This window comes from Penaeus chinensis, chromosome 40 (genome assembly GCF_019202785.1).
Source record: "Penaeus chinensis breed Huanghai No. 1 chromosome 40, ASM1920278v2, whole genome shotgun sequence".
NCBI lineage: Eukaryota > Metazoa > Arthropoda > Malacostraca > Decapoda > Penaeidae > Penaeus > Penaeus chinensis.
Genome location: NC_061858.1, coordinates 15869736 through 15875735, shown reverse-complemented (window position 1 = coordinate 15875735; position 6000 = coordinate 15869736). Strand labels below are relative to the sequence as shown.

The 6000-nt window shown below is 42.9% G+C and overlaps 1 protein-coding gene across 1 annotated transcript in view; it reads left to right on the top strand.

Moving 5' to 3' along the window:
• The window catches only part of LOC125047324 (discoidin domain-containing receptor 2-like), a 32151-nt gene that overhangs the window by 2935 nt on the left and 23216 nt on the right, over positions 1–6000 (top strand). The window lies entirely within an intron of this gene.

The window sequence follows — 6000 nt, the reverse complement described above, 5'->3', positions numbered from 1 at the left end:
CTCTCTCTCTCTCTCTCTCTCTCTCTCTCTCTCTCTCTCTCTCGTACCTGCGACCAGTCCCAAATCACTGCTGTCCTGTCTGGGGGCAAATTGTTTTTTAATGGCCTTATATGAAAATAATTCTGATCCGTTTGCAGTAACTGGGATCACGAAACATTCTAATGGTGTTTTGCTTTGAGATTTTATACATCGTACCATTTATCGTAATCAGTTTGAAATATATGCAAGAACAAGGTCAAGTTATACGCACACACACACACACACACACACACACACACACACACACACACACACACACACACACACACACACACACACACACACACACACACACACACAAACAAACACACAAACATATATATGTGTGTGTGTGTGTGTGTGTGAAAGAGGGGATATTCAAAGCAAGCCTACTTAAGCATGCAAAATGCAGGAACAGCAGAAGAAGGAGTTCCCGAGTGTTGACGCGAAAGCATCTCAAGGAAGCCATTAAGTTCTTAGCGAAAGCACGAGTCCTGCTAAACTTCACAAAGGAATGCAATAGCGGCTGTTATATCTCTAGTAAAATGTTTGTCCCACTCGAAACTCCGGAGAATTTGTGGTATCGTGTTTAACTCCAGGAATTGCATATATTCAGTCCATGATTGCGGTTTTTTGAGGGAGATAAAATCGCGTCTTTGCCTCTGTTTTAAGTTAATCACGGCTGTATCTCCCCCCCCCCCCCCCCTTCCGCGATAAGGGTCAGCTTGCGTAAAGAGATGCGAACAGAAAACGGGATTATATGAGGGTAAACTCCAAGAAATTTAAAGCATATAAATCAGTAGATACGGCATTTAAAGGCTTGGCTAATGATTCGACGGGTAGCCAAAAACACTAAATCTGGTATGTTATTGGTAAGAGAAAATAATAATAAAAAAGTTTGGAATATTTCTCGTGTCGTAACTCAACATTTAAATCTTTAACACACAACCGTAAAGTCAATTACTTGTAATTTGTGGCTTAGACTCTAGGTACTGAAATAAGATGCAATATAATATGACTTTTTTCTTCTAGAATTTATTCCCTTTGTAAATAACTTTCTTTCGAACTCTGCAAAAGAATTAAGCCAAGTTGCAGGAACAGGCGAACGGAGAAGCGATCTGTTGCGTAGTTTATATTTTTATATACTTTCTTCTGGGAGTTTCGCAAAAATACACCTTTTTCTATTCTTTTCGGATGAGGATAACTTTAATTCACGTAAAATATCTGGTATTTTCTGAAGACGTATTGGGGTTAATGTTCACGATATGATTGTTATTTGTATTAATTTATTGTTTATTGTAGTTATTCCTGTTGTTTTGTTGTTTTTATTGTTGTTAGGTTATTATAATTATTGCATTATATTATTATTTTTATTATTGGTTTTACTGCTACTACTTCTAGTGCTACTACTACTACTTCTAATGCTACTACTACTACTACTACTACTACTACTACTACTACTACTACTACTACTACTACTACTACTACTACTACCACCACTACTACTACTACTACTACTACTACTACCACCACTACTACTACTACTACTACTACTACTACTACTACTACTACTACTACTACTACTACTACTTCTAATGCTACTACTACTACTATTAGTCCTACTCGTACTACCACTACTGCTACAGCCACCACCAACATAACTATTACTGCGACAACAGTTATTAATAATAGTAATAATTATCACTATATTTTACAAACAAAACCTAGCCACTTCCGGTTTTTATGCGAGATCCAGGAAGTTATAAAATTCCAGTACCAACTAACCCTGTAATTGATTTTATTACAGCATTCTTTTTCTTTCTTACGTGTAGAAGGAAATGACGGGGGGGGGGGGGACGGGATGAAGAGGAAAGACGAGGAATAGGAGAGAGAAGATAGGGAAGAAAGAGAGAAGACGGGAGGACGGTAAAGGAATTCGGAGAAAGAGAAGGGAAAGAGAAGGAGGAAAGACGGGGGAGGGAAGGTAAAGAAAAAGAAGGAGAAGAGAAGAAGGAATAAGGAGGAGGGGGGAGGAATTAGGAGGAGGAGGGGAGGAAGGGGACTAATTAATGCCCATAACTAAAAAGCTCACTGACGTAATATGGCAAGCAGCACAGGAATGCCAATCGCGATGCCCATCCCACTAACTTTTGGCATTTGTGGAAGGGGGGGGGGGGGGTAAGGAAAGAGCGGGGGAATCCCCAAGAACTTTTCTTTCTTTCTCCCCCCCCCCCCTTACTATTCTCCCCCAAGAACGAACTAATCAAAGGATAACGGCCTCTATTTCTTTTTTCTTTCCTTTTTTCGTTATTTTTTGGTTTTGGTTTTCCCTGACGCTTCTTCTTCTTCTACTTCCTCTTCATCTTCCTCCTCCTCCTCCTCCTCCTCCTCCTCCTCCTCCTCCTCTTCCTCCTGCTCCTCTTCCTCCTGCTTCTCCTCCTGCTCCTCCTCTCTACCTCGAGCCAGATATTAGCATGTGGGACGAAGGCCGTTCTTTTTAAACTTTACCAATTAACCAGGGAAGGTGTTGCACGAGCCCAGCATGGCGGCGAGGAGAGCCTTTTCTCGCTGGCTCTCTCTCTTTCCCTCGCCCTCATTCTCATTTTTTTTTTTTTAATTTGTTTTGTGTTATATCTCTCGGTCTTTTTGGGTCTGTGTGTATTTCTCTTATTCTTGTCTTTATGTCACTCGCGATCTTTTTTATTTTTTTGTCTTTCTCTCTTTCTTCGTCTAGTTATGTCGTTTTCTTTCGTTAGGGTTTTGTGACTATCTTCCTCTCTTCCTCTCTCTCTCTCTCTTTCTCTCTTTCTCTCTTTTCTCTCTTTCTCTCTTTCTCTCTTTCTGTCTTTCTCTCTCTCTCTCTCTCTCTCTCTCTCTCTCTCTCTCTCTCTCTCTCTCTCTCTCTCTCTCTCTCTCTCTCTCTCTCTCTCTCTTTCTCTCTTTCTCTCTCTCTCTCTCTCTCTCTCTCTCTCTCTCTCTCTCTCTCTCTCTCTCTCTCTCTCTCTCTCTCTCTCTCTCTCTCTCTCTCTCTCTCTCTCTCCCTCTCTTTCCCTGTCCCTCTTCCTCTTCATATCCCCCTCCCTCTCCTCCGGTTTTGCGATTTTTCCCCCTCAGTATCCAAATATATGCGGAGTTGGGTGGAGCGCAGTTTAAAAGCCGGGTGTTCGGAGCGGTTTGTGTGACAGGCAGATGTCATGGAACTTCTTTCTTATCTGGCCATCCCGTAGACAACAATTATGGTAGTGACAGATAGCCGAAACGTGTATTAAAACAGGGCGGGTAGTTTCACCGTGGATTCAGAGATATTGTGGATGTTGATGTGAATCGCGTTAGCCTCACCGGGTAACAGCTCTGTCGTTTGTCAGTCAACGAGAACAAAATTTCGTATTTGTCAAAGGTTGCCTTAAAAAAAGGGTGTTTACGCGCCAATTATTTTAAACTTTTACCTGTCGGTTAAAAAAAAAGAAATATTGTTCTTCGGTAATGAGATCACTTCCAGCGTATAATAGAAATTGAATTATCTATTACTTCTACACACATTTAGTAATTAGAGTAGGGTAGCTTCCCCGGGTTATTTTGACCGTGAGAGATGGGTTAGCTTCACCGTGGATCCCCCGCAGGACGCCAGACAGCTGACGGCGTGTAAGCAGAGACCGCCGACCTAAACGATGTTAGACATTAAGTTGGGCAGATATCGCGGGTTATTCGTTTTTTCGCTCTCTTCTCTCTATTTTTCTTATTTTTTGAGGTATATCAAGTCTCGTTTCGTTGTTGGGTAATATTATTGTATGGCGTGTTATTTTCCGGTTTTGGGGAACATGGGATCTCTCTCTCTCTCTCTCTCTCTCTCTCTCTCTCTCTCTCTCTCTCTCTCTCTCTCTCTCTCTCTCTCTCTCTCTCTCTCTCTCTCTCTCTCTCTCTCTCTCTCTCTCTCTCTCTCTCCTCTCTCCTCTCTCTCTCTCTCTCTCTCTCTCTCTCTCGCTTTCTCTTGCCCCCTTCTCACCCTCTTCCTCCCTCCCTCCTTCATTTCCTTCTCTTCCTCCTTCCTTTCTTTCCTCCCTCCCATCATCCTCTCTTATCTCACTTCCCTACCTACAGTATCATTTCCAGCTACCTCTCCCCTACCCCCCCCCTTCCCCTCTCCCCCTTCCCCTCCCTACCCTCTCCTCCCTTATCTCCGGCAGGTCGTGGGAACGGGTAACGATTGTGACAGGGTGTGGAGGTGTCACACGACCCTGTCATCCCCTCCATGCCTGCCCGCCTGTCACTCCCTGTCTCGTCTGGGCTTCCTGTACCCCCCCTGCCCCTGCCCTCCCCATCCTCTGTCTCCCTGCCACGCCCACGTGTCCGTCGGCCGGATCATGTGACCTGGTGCGCGTGTAAAGGGGGGGGGGGGTAAGGAAGGAGAGGGCAGGGGGGAAGGAGAGGGATAGATAGGAAGAAGAAAGGGGAGGGGAGTGGGAAGGAGTGGATAGGGAGAGGGATCAGGAAAAGGAGGAGGGGGAGAAAGAGAAGGAGAAGGGATAGGGGTAGGAAGAAGGAGGAGGGACGGAGGGCGATGGGAATGGAGAGAAGGGGGGGGGGGAGGAGGAGGAGGGGGGGGGGAGAAGAGAGAGGGGTGGTTTGGGTTAGAGAAGAAAGAGGTGGGGAAGGTGGGAAGAGGGGAGGGTGAAGAGAGAGTCTATGAACGCATGTGTGAATACATCCACAAATACACCTAGAAAAATGTTATGCATTTTTCAAGAAATGGATGTACGATATTTGATATTTTGGTGCGTGTAATGTGAAATGTAATGATCAGGTGAAGAATGACACGAAATTAAGGTTAATGAACTTACAAAATTAAACACGTAACGCAGATGAACTGTGATGCAATATCCTATTATCATTAATAGGATATTGTAGTCGCAGTTATGGGATCAATGCATTTTTTATAAAGAGATTTCGATTATTTTTTAGGAGAGAGAGAGAGAGAGAGAGAGAGAGAGAGAGAGAGAGAGAGAGAGAGAGAGAGAGAGAGAGAGAGAGAGAGAGAGAGAGAGAGAGAGAATATAGATATATAGGAGAGAGAGAGAGAGAGAGAGAGAGATGAAGAGAGAGAGAGAGTAGATAGAGAGAGAGAGAGAGAGAGAGAGAGAGAGAGAGAGAAAATAGAAGATGAGATAGATAGAGAGAAGATGATAGAAGAAGAGAGAGAGAGAGAGAGAGAGAGAGAGAGAGAGAGAGAGAGAAGAGAAGATAGATAGATAGAGAGAGAGAGAGAGAAGAGAGAGAGAGATAGAGAGAGAGAGAGGAGAGAGAGAATGAGAGAGAGAGAGAGAGTAGAGAGAGAGAGAGAGGAGAGAGAGATATGATAGATAGAGAGAGAGAGAGAGAAGAGAGGAGAGAGAGAGAGAGATAGAGAGAGAGAGAAGAAGAGATGAGAGAGAGAGAGAGAGAGAGAGAGAGAGAGAGAGAATAGATAGATAGATAGATGATAGAGAGAGAGAGAGAGAGAGAGAGAGAGAGAGAGAGAAGAGAGAGCAAGAGCAAGACCAAGAGAGAGAGAGAGAGATCCCGATTACCATGTCGTGGGAGGCAGACAAGGCAAGGCAATGCAGAAGCCAAGATAACCGAAGCGATAAGGCCAAATACAGATAATGACGAAGAAGCAAAAAAAAGAAAATGTTAAGACGACGCAGCCCCCCAAAAAGTCAAAAAGAAAATTATTTACACAAAACGAATACTACCATAGCCATATAGAGATAATTAAATCAATAGATAAAGTGGAATAAGATCATAATGATCGATTAAAGATGCAAAATGAATATAAATAAAGGAAAAACGCCCACCAAAAAAATATAGCTCTCAAAATTAAAATAAAATAAAATTAAATATAAAAAAAACGAAGAAAAAATATTGTGCTCCCAGATTTTTACCCCGAAAAATTAAAACAAAGAATAGAAAAAAGAAGATGATTAAAAAGACAAAAAAAAACAAAAC